This window comes from Gymnogyps californianus, chromosome 16 (assembly GCF_018139145.2).
Source record: "Gymnogyps californianus isolate 813 chromosome 16, ASM1813914v2, whole genome shotgun sequence".
NCBI classification, from domain to species: Eukaryota; Metazoa; Chordata; class Aves; order Accipitriformes; family Cathartidae; genus Gymnogyps; species Gymnogyps californianus.
The window spans coordinates 16359068-16371542 of record NC_059486.1 but is presented as its reverse complement, the minus strand read 5'-3'; positions in this window follow the sequence as shown (position 1 = coordinate 16371542).

Sequence of the window (12475 nt, the reverse complement as noted above, 5' to 3'; positions counted from 1 at the left end):
GTGTGGCCAGCCTGGCCGCGGATATGTGATTAGAGCAAAGGCGTACACACAGCACGCACAAGTGTGTTATTTAGTGGATGCAAATGCACGTGTCCAAAGGCTTGGATTTACCCTTAACTATCTAGCACAAACTGCTAAAATACTCATTGCACAATGTTCACGAGCTGTTGCTAGGGACGATGTGTGAGTATTGACTGCTGTGTTTCTTGACTTTTTTAAAGTTATGCAACCAGAGCATCACATTCCTGTAATTTTTGCATCTCGTGCAGGCTCCTGCCTTTGGCTGGCAGGTATTTTCTTGAAGGATGGTGATTTCTGCCTTCCCCCCCGGTCCTCCCTGCTCCAGCAGCCGCACCTCCTGCTCTGCCTCTCACTGCAGGTGCGGTGGCCAGGAGAGCTGGCTGTTGCTTGTCCTGCGCAGGGGGGTTCTGCAGACATGCCCGATCCTGCCGCGCTCTGATCTGAGCTGCTTGTGCAAAACCTCTGGTGAACGGGCTGTAGGCGCGTGAGGTTGCCGGGGACCCTGCTGGGCTGCCCAGCCTGGCTGTCCCTTTTCATGGGCATCCCCATCAAGCCGTCCTCTCACAGAGGGGGGGATGCTCCTTCCCACCCCCAGACCAGCCGGAGGGCTGATCCTGCTTGTGGCACTCGGGAAGGGTCAAGCTCTGTGTCTGCAGTGCGTTCTCCCCCCCCCGCCCCGAGGAAGGGGGTGCTTTTGTGCTGCGCTAATCCCACTTTCAGTGATGAGTTTATCAGTTTCCAGAAGATCTTGCTCTGGTATTCCATGCTTTTTAATTTATTTAATGCCGCTCTTCCAGCTGCTCCAAGCATCACAGAGCAAATGAAACAATATCTGAGAAGTGCCCCCTTCTCCATCCAGAAGCTCTGGTGAGAGAGACAGTATTTGCATTGTGCACCGGTTTCTCTTCGCTGTCTGCTCTCGGGAGAGGCGATCCGGCTCTTGAAGTGGTTTGGGGTGGAACAGAATGCGCTTGTGCTGAAAACAGCAGAGGGATTTTAGTCACTTCTTGAAATGGGGAAAATTGCCTCATTTTTCAGCATTTGGCCTGCGATCCCACACTTCCCTAGCTCTATGTAGGGATTAGTTCATACTTTTTTGGTGTTTTTGGCCCGAAATGAACGCTCCCAGCCAGAGGATAGATAATTCCACTTGTGCTGATCCCCCGGGGCACATGCAGGGCTGCAGAAACAGGAAATAGGAAACGTATTACATACCTTTTCCCCTCAATTTTATTTTCATAATGCATGGAAAATAGCAGACCTCTGAATTATTTGAAATTTTAGAGTTATTTAATATTTATTTTTGCGAAACAATCTCTCTTTTCAGGGAGGCCTCATGGTGTCAGACCAGCCGTCTGGCCAGCTCCAGCAAGAGCCGGGACGCGAGGGGGCCGGCGGGCTGAGCGGCCCCGTGCGGGGGTCCCCGCTCGCCGGGGCACTGGGCTGGCCGGAGGTGCTGCCGCGGGCGCGCAGGGACGTGCAGCCCCCGGGCATCGCCAGCCCCGGCTCCTCGGTGCGGGAGGACTCGCAGCTCTGCAGCTCGGGGGGCCGCTGGCCGCCCCGGCTCTGGTGCAAACCCGCAGCGCTGGTGCTGGGGGCTGCGCAGGCACGCACCCTGCAGCCGGCGGGAGCTGGCGTCAACATTAACCAGTTCCACCGTGGCCCCGCCATTACAGTAGCTGCTTTTCAGCATCAGCATTTCACAGTCAGGAGTTTTCGGCTGTATCCCAGCGCAGGGGCTGGAAGTGGCTGGAGAGGGACGAGCAGCCCCCGCGGGCACTACAAACCAGCCCGGTGCCGCAGGGCTCCCGCCGCCGGCCGGGAAGGGGAGGAAGACGGCGCTGTCCTGGCAGCAGCTGCACACGCATTCACTCTCTTGGGTTCCTCCTCCTTCAAGTGTACCATCAACGCAGAGCAGATCCTCGGGCCCTCTGCAATCTGGCTCAGTACAAGACTCCCCAAATTAGTTTTCTTAACAAAACCAGCGCAAAGCCGTCTGCGAAGGAGGTCAAGCTCTGCTCTCGGGTGGGCACTGGGAAGGACTGGGCTGAGAGGTCTCAGCACGACCCAGTTGTTCCACCAGATGTGGGGTAACAGACCCAAACAAATCCACGCTCTTGCAGTTGTGCATCCTCAGCACCCACCGGCGCAACGGCTCCCGGGGAAGGTTAGCCCGAGGAAGGGTACCCCGAGGACCGCTGCCAGCGGGGAGCAGCTTTATCAGGACAAGAGGAGCCCGGGGTGCCCGCGGAGCTGGCAGCATGCGGCAAGTGCTGCAGGGTGGTTGGTCGTCTCCACAAAGTCTGATGATGGATTTTGCTTTTTTGGGGAGGGGGAAGGGAGAAGATTTAACTTCAGAGTTTTATTTTCAGTGCTGATTTAAAACCCCAGCCTAACAGTCTATCTTCTTGGTATATTGCAGTGCTTGGCAGTGAGACATTCTGCATCTCATGGCGTATCTGCACATCTCTCCCATTACGGCAAGGCCAGAGGCAGGCTGTGCGCTCAGAGGTGATGCCATGTGCCGGGGGCTGAGAACAAGGGCTGCAGCCGTCCTGCTTGTCTGATCCTTTTTCTCCTGCCTGTACTTATTGCATGAGCCCGGTGGATTCCTGGTTCATGTTTGCTACAATAGAAATAAAATCAAATGGCATTTGTAGACTATATAAAAAGCAAAAAGCCAAAGAAAAGAATTAATGAAGAACTCATTATCTCAATCTGATGTTTTGGTTTCTAATTTTCTTCTCAAAAAACAACCTCCCAGATGTGACAATCCATCTAATTATTGCTTGGCCTATGGAGGGGTTTCACTGGCACGTGCTGGGACTTGGACAGTTTCTTATTAGCAGTGGGGGAAAGTTGGGATTGAAAAAGCCTTGCGTTCAGCTTGTGTATTTCTGGGTGTCAGATGCTCCTAAGTGTCTTACATTTTGCCAATCCATTCTGCATCTCTCTAATTTTCAGGGCTTTCAACACTTTCTGGCGCGTAAAGCCTGTGGATAACCCAAGTAAATGACTTTTTCCATGAATAGAGATTGGCCAGGGAAAGCTGAGTGATAAACAGAATAATCCTTTTTGTGCTTTTCCCAGCTCCAATCTTCTTTGCACACCAAATAAACACTCTCAAGCTGCTTAGAGCAAAATCTCTAATAGGCTGTGGTACTTGGGCTGTGCAGGGCTTGGCTCTGTGTCAGATGGAGGGACAGGACAGTGGAATAAAGTCCCAAGATTTTTTGGGGAATTAGTTTACATACCCCCAAGCATAGTGTATTTTGGCACTTGGGCTGCATTACAATATAATCCACTAGCACTCAAAATAGCCTCAGCCTCAAAAATGGCTTTTTTTCTCATTTCTTTGGCTTTTCCCAGAGCCCCGCGTTAGGACAGAGAGCTCTGTGTAGCGAGACCTGGGAAACGCCGGGGTTAGGTGGCTGCGACTGCCCGTGTCCCTGTCTGGGTCCGGCCCTTGGAAGCCGCTGTGACCTGACATCCAGAGGCAATCTGCTCCTGCCCTTGCGGCCCCGCGGCCGCGGAGGACGCGCGTGGCTCCCTGGGGACGCCCGCTCGCAGCCCTTCCCTGTGGGACGCGGCGCTGAGCATAGGGTCCGGAGGCTGGGGTGGCTCGCACCCTCGGGCGTGCGCACTGCCTCTGAAGCTTCGTCCCCCTCTTCGCCAGCTTTTGTAATTATCGTTATTTGGTCAGCGTGGGGAACGTCTGTGGGGCTCGCGGAGCTGGGGTTAGCTGCTAATGTTTCTTCAGGATGTCTGAGGTAATGGCTTGACACAGTTGTTGAAGAAACCGAACCGATTTGAGGTTCGGGCCGTCAGAAAATTTCCCTCGGCGGCAGCAGCACAAGGGAGATGCTGTCCGTGCTCCTCAAGTCCAGGGTTTTAATCCTGCAATTTCTTCTGCTTCTGTGCAAGTGCGTTTCAAAAGTGACCAACGCCCTTGGCTTCTGCAGGAGTGCTCTCTTTATTCATGTATTAAGAACGGCTGTGTAGAAATAACTTGTATAAAAATAGAGCGTTTCTCACTTTCCCAGGCGGGGAAATGAACAAACGAGTGAACTGTTTGACCAAAGCACAGGCCAGCCCTAGAACAGGTGGTAGCTGTTATTGTCAAGTAAAAGAATGATTTTGCAAGTAATTAGTTAAATTGCTCAGCCAGCATCTTTCCAAAGAAATACCCTCTTAAATGCACAGAGCAAATTTACTGAGATGCGACTGCTTAGTGTGCACTAATGTGTAGTAAAGCAAGGTAAATCTGTTCTGAAATATCCTCTGTGAAGCGTTGCTAGAACTGAACTGTCTACACAACTGCTACATTTGGCTAAAAAGAAATAATTCCTTTGTTTCTGGCAAATAATCCAGGCTGACAAAAATAATAACAACAATAGAAAATAGAAAATGAAAAAAAAAGTCTCGATCAATACTACCTGAATTAACCGAAGCCTGACAGAGCGTGTTTGTTCCCCGGCTCCTCGGCAGGAAAACGCAGTCAGGAAACCTGTGGAAATGTTTTTAAAGTGTTTACCGTGGCAGCGAGACGGACCTTTTCATCTGCTCCCCGTGCCCAACGCGCCCGCGCTGCGGCTGCCGCTGCCGGGGGCTCCTGGCGGGAGGGGGCTCCCCCAGCGGGGCGGCCGGGCAGCCCGGGGCGCCGGGGGAGCGGGCAGGGGTCCTGGCTATGGTGGGAAAGGCAGCTCCCTTCTCGCAGACCCAGCCCAGTGTGGCTCCTAATGCAAAACCTGGTTTAATTGCCCCCGTTGTGCATCACCCGGAGTTTGTTGCAGGGGCCGGTTCCCGGACTGTGTCATGACAGAAGGCAAAATACTTGCCTGCTTCCCACATCCTCATTTTCAGCCCCTTTGGGCACCTTCAGAAAGAAAATGTTTTGGAACAGAAGTGGGGATGTGCGTTCTGTTGGAAGGGCTTGCGTCCTTTTTCACTGCAGCCCTTCTCGGTTTCTCATAAGTAAAGGTCAGACACCTCATGGCTCGGCTGGGCAAGATAGTGGAAAACCAGCAGATATTCATGAGCTTGAGGTCCCGCATGGATTAGATGGAATCAATCTTCGGCCCTAATTATGCTGGAGGTGCCCATCCTTCGCAGGAGGAATCCTGCCCCAGCTCCCAGGAGCCCCCGTTCCCTGGCTCGCTCCTGTCGCTGCGGGATGTGACCCTGCACTGTCTGCCCCGGCTCCTCCATTAACGGGAAGATCCTTCCTCTGAGCCTGAGCCAGGGAAAGCACTGCGATGAGAGGACGTTAAGAGTGCCAAGCCAGGTAGTGAGAGATGCTCAAGGGGAAGGAAGGGAACCCTTTGCTCTTTCGCTGGTTTCAGTGGCTTGCTCTGCGTTCAGGCTTAGTTTCGGCAGCTGAAGCCCAGCCTTCCCGGGGCCGGCAGGTAGGTTACCAGCAGGCTCTTCCTCTGCTTCTACCTGCCCTCTGAGCTTCAGACCCTTCTGGTGTATCCTGCATACTCTGGAGATCTAGAGATGCTCCCCCAGCCCCTCTGTGTGCTGTCAGGGGAGTTAAGCACACTGGCGAGGAGCACAGGCGTACAACGCGTTTCCGTATGGCCCCCGGCAGTACAGCATAGCCATGGAGGCTGCTCTGTGTCACGGAGCCTGGCTGCCGTCTCCAGAGCGGCGTGGCTTCACCACCGCAGCCCCTCAGTGGCGTTTGGATGCAGCGATGCTGCGGCGGTGCCGTGGCTGCAGCCCTCGAGGCGAGCGATGGTGAGGGGAGAGGCTGATTCAGCTCATGCTGCTGCCTGGACATCCAGAAGTCCTGAGGAACCCAACTTTGTGAATGTGGGTGAGAGAAGGTACCCTGCCCCTGCAGATCAATGCAGCCTTTCTTCTGGGAATGGTTTCCTGCAGTCTTCTAGCATAACCTGTCACTTGTTGGGTTAAGCCTGCACTAGGTAGTTCATACCCAAACTCTGCTTGCGGTTACGTGCCGAGCGGGGAGGAAGGGAGATGAATGTGGTCTCTGCTTCTGCAGAATTCAGCAAACGCTGTGCTGAGGGCTGTGCTGAGCTACCCATTTCTGCAAGAAACAGTGTCTTGCTGCATTGTGCCTGGAGCCTGCTAATTAGCTGTAAGTGATATAATGTGACTGGGATTTCAGCTCAAGCGTGAATGACCTATTCCCAGCTAGCTGTGGCACTTGGCATGAGTGCCGCTCATGGACAAAGCATGCTGGGAGGCATCCCCTGCCGCTGAGCGTCTCTAGCCCGACCAGCTGGCACGAAGCCTGACCTCACAAGCTATTTGTTGCTGTGTCCCTTGTTCCCGCACCCCTGATGCTATGAGCACTGAGCATGAGATTCCTGTTTGCCACCCAGCCCCCGGCTGGCACTGCTTTGTGCCTTCTGGGACCAGGATGAGTCCGTGAAAATGAGCTTCGTTTAGCTGGGAACTTCGTTCCCTGCTGGGGCCAGAGGTCAGAGCCCCGCATGTCTCCAGGGAAGGCTTTTGGCCGTGCAAAGTCCGAAACTGGAGGACGGGCCCCGGCGGAGCAGCGAGCTGCTCGGCCACAACGTGCCTCCGTCTGTCGTTGTCCATGGCAGGGGCGTTCCTCCCGGCCTGTCCTCGTCACCTCTCAGGAGAATACGTGAACCGAGGCTTTGCAATGAGTGCCTCAGGGTGGGTGTCTGTAAAACCCCGAGTTTCTGTGCTATTTCTATGGGGGCAGCCAGTAGCAGGAGCAGCAGCGCTGGTGGCAGTGCCGAGGCTGTCCCAGCCCGGCCGCCGCTTCCCAGGTCTGTGTCCGGAGCCACAGGCAGCTCCGCATCCCCTCTGCACCAGTCACCGATTGCCGCTTTGTCACCTCGGGTGATGCTGCTCTGCAGCAACGGTGAAGCAGAACGGGACTCGCGCGGGGCTACAGCAGGGCTGCCGCAGCCGTCGGGCGGTGGGTGGGGGACGGCCAGGCACGTGGTGGCTGTGCTGAAGAGCAGCCTGGAGGCTTGGCGGGGTTTGCCCGAGGAGGTGGGCACCCAGCCAGCCCCTCTCCCTCTTTCTGCCACCTGGAAGGACCTGACCATGGGGGTGGCCTTCCACTTAATGAACCTCTGGGTGCTGCTGGTTCAGCCCAGAGTAGCGCAGGAGGCACCGGTTCCTCCACTGGACTGTCAGACCAGCATGAGGCATTCACATTATGCTAAACTTCTTTGCAGCTTCAAAGAGAAAGTTGATTCCACTGGGAAAAAAAAAAAGCATTCACTTGAAGGGACAGAGGCAAGTTCTGTTTTGCGAAGGCTTTGGCGGGTTCACGGCTGATGCTCCGGGTCCCGGATTAGCAGAGTGGCTGCTGGTGGCCCTGCTCTGTTCCACCCAGCCGGGTGTTTTCAGCCGTGTACCAGAGACATCCCTGACTGCACGGCTGGCACGTGCAGACGAGGCCATGGGACATCAAGCTTCAACAGGAAGGTGACAGCAATAGGTGGATCTTTAAGAAGATCATTGCAGATAAGCACCACGTGGAGCCGGTGGTGCCTTGGGCTCCCTGTTTGCTCCAGATCTCAGTGAATCTACCCCAGATCTTCCATCAGCACGGCCGTTCTGGGAAACCCAGGCTGGCTTTGCTAGAGATACCACAAGATACGTCCCTGACGCTGGCTGAACACTAGTGCTGCAACGATTTGAGTGTTTGACACTTCCATCCTCCGAAAAATAGGACAAAAATTCATTTGCAAAAATACACCTGGCAAACTCCACCGCCTAAAATTAGAAGTGCAATTTTATATGTAAGAGCCAACAACGGATGAACAACAGGTCATGCACAAATATAAATGGCCACATGATTAATATTGGATGAACTTTTAGAATTCAGATGCCAACAGATGCACGATAAAATTTTCCCACAAAGTAAACATACAAGGATGGTTCTTGTGCCAGTTTTCAGTTTCTGCTGCATATTACAAAAGCAAGCTAATTGCGGTTAAAAATACTGAGCAGCAAATCCTCTTACCAGAGAAGTTGCAGTTTCCAAATCTGCCACGCTAGTCACAGTGATCGTTCCCAAAGCCATATATTCATAGCAAGATAATCTACTTGGCCAAAATTTCTTGCTGCAGGAATGATATTGAGTAGGTAAAAGATAAATATAAGAGCATGTGGAGATTAAATAGATGAATATCTGTAGGTTCCACGCTTCTGCAGCTCCTTTGGGGAGACTGTTTATTCCTGCACGTGCCCTATAGACTCGCATGGCTGACGGAGTGCCAGCGCCTGGAATACACTGCCTGACTTGCAAAAAAAGCCAGCCCTCTTTCATGATGCAGAAATCATTTTACTTATTGAAGCAGTGAATGTTAATGATTATTAATTGGAAAAGGCTCTCCAGGGGCCATGTGTGTGCGGGACTAGTGAGTGCTTTGCAATTCCAGCATGAAATGAGTTACTCCACAGCATTAAAATGAGAACAGCTCTCCCCAGCATCCCCAGAAAGGAATTGAATTGTTACTGCGTGGCACCAGCCCTTCCCATTTACTCTGCATTGACACGAGGAGCCAGGGACCCTTAACAGTGAGACATAAAACCTGAATTCAGCCTGAAATTTAGGTGGAGAAATACATTTTCAGCTTCTCTCTAAAGCGGTTGCAGACTAACCCCGTGTGCCCTGGAGCCGCAGAGCAGCTTTGCCTTGGAGGTGTTTGTATTGTGGCAACTGTCACAACAGGGCTGGTGGGGGATCAGGAGCCCCCCAGGAGGGACGCTGCAGGGAGGGATGCTGCAGGGAGGGCTCCTGGAGAGCGCTGGGACCCGCTTGGCTGAAGTGGTCCCAGAGATGAGGACCGAAGTGGTTGCAGCAGATGGTTACAAGATTAACTCAGTTTGTACAAATGAACAAAGTTATCGATAGCCTCCGCTTTGCAGGGTGCTCAGGGATTACCTGCCCAGCTGCAGGCAGGTGGGAGAGCAGACAGTCCAGCGCTGCGGATGCTGAGCAGCAGACACGTACATGCTGCCCGCTGCGGAGCTGTCATGCAGTCTCTGCTTGCACGTGGCAAGCGGTGCGGGATGAGGCAGGACAGGATCAGTTGTAGATGTGGGACTCGGGGAAAACTTGTCTTACAAAAGAAGAGGCATCTTTAAGGCATACCTTCCTCTCCTGTGAAAGGGAAGGTAAAGTAGGATCGATAAACCAGTGGTGACTTTTAAATTGTGGGGAGAGGTCACAGCCAGAGAGACGATCCGATCTACTCGTCATGGAGAGGGGTTTGTACTCCTGCTGTTAAACTTGCTGCTACCACTTCCCTGCCCTTTGATGGAGTGACTTGGGAACCTCCCAGCCCACACGCTGTAAACACAGCCTTTATTTTCTGGGGAAAGGAGAAAAGTTGAGAGCTGGAGAATTAAATGCCCTGATGAAGGGCACCTGCCGGATTCGTGGTCCTGCCGCCCGTCATGCCAGTGATGTATTGCAATAACACATCACAGGAGCAACGGCATTTGGTGAAGTATGGCTGCAATCGATCACCGGACCAGCGCTGCTCGCACCATACATCAGCAAAGCTCCGGCTCACCGCAGCGAGCGCCGGCACAGGCAGGACCGGACGGGGCAGAGCGGGCAGGGGGAGCCTGCCTTTGGGTGCAGTGCGGCTGCCCGTGGCCTGGCTTGCCCAGGGACGTTGGGGGTGTGGGACAGGGAAGGCACCGCGGGGCTGGGGGTACGTCGTGATGCTGTGGAGCTGCGCGATGGGAACATCCCCGTCCCAGAGCGGCTCTGCTAGACCCAATGCAGTGTCCCTGCCCAGCGTGTGGGGAATGCCCTGGGACCCAGCTGGCCACCTCCATGAGCCAGGGCACCTAGTCCTGCCAGAAGGGAGGAGCACACCTCTGCACGTGCCTGTGTCCCCGCTCCCATCGGTCTCCCTGAGGCCATAGGAGGCATGGCGCGGGTGGAGGGGGCACGTCATTCCGGGAAGGCCGAGGCAGGCGCAGCACTGAGCTGGGTCCCCATCCATCGTGGGAGACCCAGTGCCCAGCACAGCCCCCACGCTGCAGCACTCGCCCCGTAAATCTGACCAGCAGTTGAATGCCAGCGCGGGGACGGTCCCTGGGGAGTGACCCACTGCCGGCCACCGGCTGGGTGGACTGGCTGCCCCACGGGGCTGCGCCGCTGGGATGGAGGGGTGCTGCTGATCGGCACGCAGCCCCGCTATTGCTGCCGGCGGAGGGGCCGGCTGGCGCTGGGGCTCATGCCAGGGCTGTGCGGCCCGGAGCAGGGTGGCTGCTGGCAGGGGCTGTGCGGGCAGGCAGGACACCCCTTGGTCCGCACGCTGCAGCTCCGGCTCCTGCACAAAGCTTCCAGCGAGGAGCAACGGGTGCAAGGGTTGGAGCCGTATTTTGTCCCTGGTCACGCAAATGGCAGCTCCCTCAGCTTTTCAGGCTGAAAGGCTGCGAGAAAAGGGGCCTTTTGAGAGCTACAGCAATTTTCCCGGTGAATAGGAGTTGCTGTTCCTGTAACACGAGTTGTTCACACACATGCAGTAATGTCCTGTTTGGGGCTTATGTAATGGGATGGAGGGGCTCCAGCGAGGGACCGACCCCGCGGAGAGGCACTCACGCCATCTCAGGCTGGCAAAATGAGCTGGACTTTTCCAGGCCCCGCTGAGATGTTTATTTATAACTCCCACCGTCTGGCAGAAACCTTGCCAATCAAAACATGCCACGGGTTTTCCAACGGGTTAGGAGCACTCCTCTCAAAGAGGGTTTTTGAGGGGGGCCCAGGATATTTGATAGGAGTTAAGCTGTAAAATTAGTTTCAGAGCAGCGGGTTGTCTCCTTCCCAGCACGCTTGGCTGGCGGCTGCAGGAGCATTAACCCCTCGCGCCCACCCGCTCCCACCCTGCGCTGCGGGGACGCCAGCGCCCACCCCGCTCCCGTGGCCAGGGGCAGCGTGTGCCCACGCTGGGCTTACGGGGCCACGGGGACAGGCGTGGTGGTGATGTCCTGCTTGTGGCCCCGGCGGCTCCCCCCAGGCTCCCCGGTGGGACGCCCTGAGCCGTGCCCCCAGCCATTGCTCTGCAGCAGAGCCCTGCAGGAACACCTTTACCTGCAATTCTTTACAAAGGTTCAGGTAATGCCAGAAACGGTGAATGTATAAACTACCATGGCCACAGCAGAAAGGGCTGACCCAGCCTTCCTTCACGCGTCTGCACTAGAAGCAAGAAGCCGACCAGCATTGGCGCTGCACAGTCCCTGCCTGGGAGAAGCTGTGAAGCAGGGGGTGACAGCGGAGGGAGCACAGCAAATGCCATTTCCATCGTTAGGCGTTGGCTGTGCTGGTCGCCAAGAAGCAAACGCCAGCAATGGGCAGCGGCAGGAACCTTCGGTCTCGTGCTTCATCCTCTTCCCACACGTACTCCTCTGGTCCCTCCCGGGCTCGGTCAGCCCTAGGATGAATTTTCCCTTGCAGCTGGAAAAGGCAGGACCTGCAGAGGAGAAGAGAAAGACCTGGTTTGGCAAGAGTGACAGCATCTGAAAACCTCAGCACGGCATGGATGTTTGCAGAATCTGAGAGCCTTTCTTCTGAGTTTAGTTGTGAAACTAATGTTCTCTTTGTTTTCTGCTGAATGATGATGAATCACTAGAAACTTGGAACCATTTTAAGGATGAATAAATGACACCTTCTAAGCTCCATGTTTATCTACTATTCTGCTACCAGAGCGATTTCATAGCAGAGCTATCAATGAATTTAATTTACATAATGGTTTATCATATACTTCAATATTTCAAACACACTTCATTAGGCACCACCACCAGCAGTTACATGCTCCCTTATAGTTCTTGCAAACTTTGCTGTGAAATGCAGCCTCTCCAACTATTAGTGATGCTTTAAAAAAGAAGGAAAAAAAAAAAGACTCAAACTACCCAGAGCCATGTTCAAGCAGCTTTTTCAGCTCTGCTTGCACAGAAGGAGCTGCCCACCGGTCAGCGGTGCAGGGACAGCGCTGCTCCGGCCGGGGGGTGGTGGTGGTGGTGGTGGTGAAGACTATTTATTTTTCCCAAATTGAGAGGAAATAATTTCTCAGTACAATGTTTTCAACTCCGGAAAAATAATCCTGATTTAGTTATTTGGTTTTTTTCCCAGAAAGCTGGAGGAAATGAGTATCTGAGGTGCCCTGGTCCCTGTGCGTGTTCCTGCAGCAGGGAGTTACCAGGAGTGGGAGAGATGGAGAAAATGCACACCTGAGCCAGGTCAGGTCAGGGCGTAGCTCCAGTGCTTGGACCTCAATGGACATCCTCTGCAGGTGAATTAAAAGGACTTCAAGCCAGGCCCTTTTAGCATCGCCAGCTTTTCAGGTGAGGACTCAACACGTGAGATGCTGCAGAAAACATGGGTTTGTGAAACTCCAGAAAATGTCCAGAGCCGTGTCGGTCCAGGCTGCACCCCCGAGCCTCCCCACCTCGCAGCGATGGGGAAACTGCTGCAACGGGG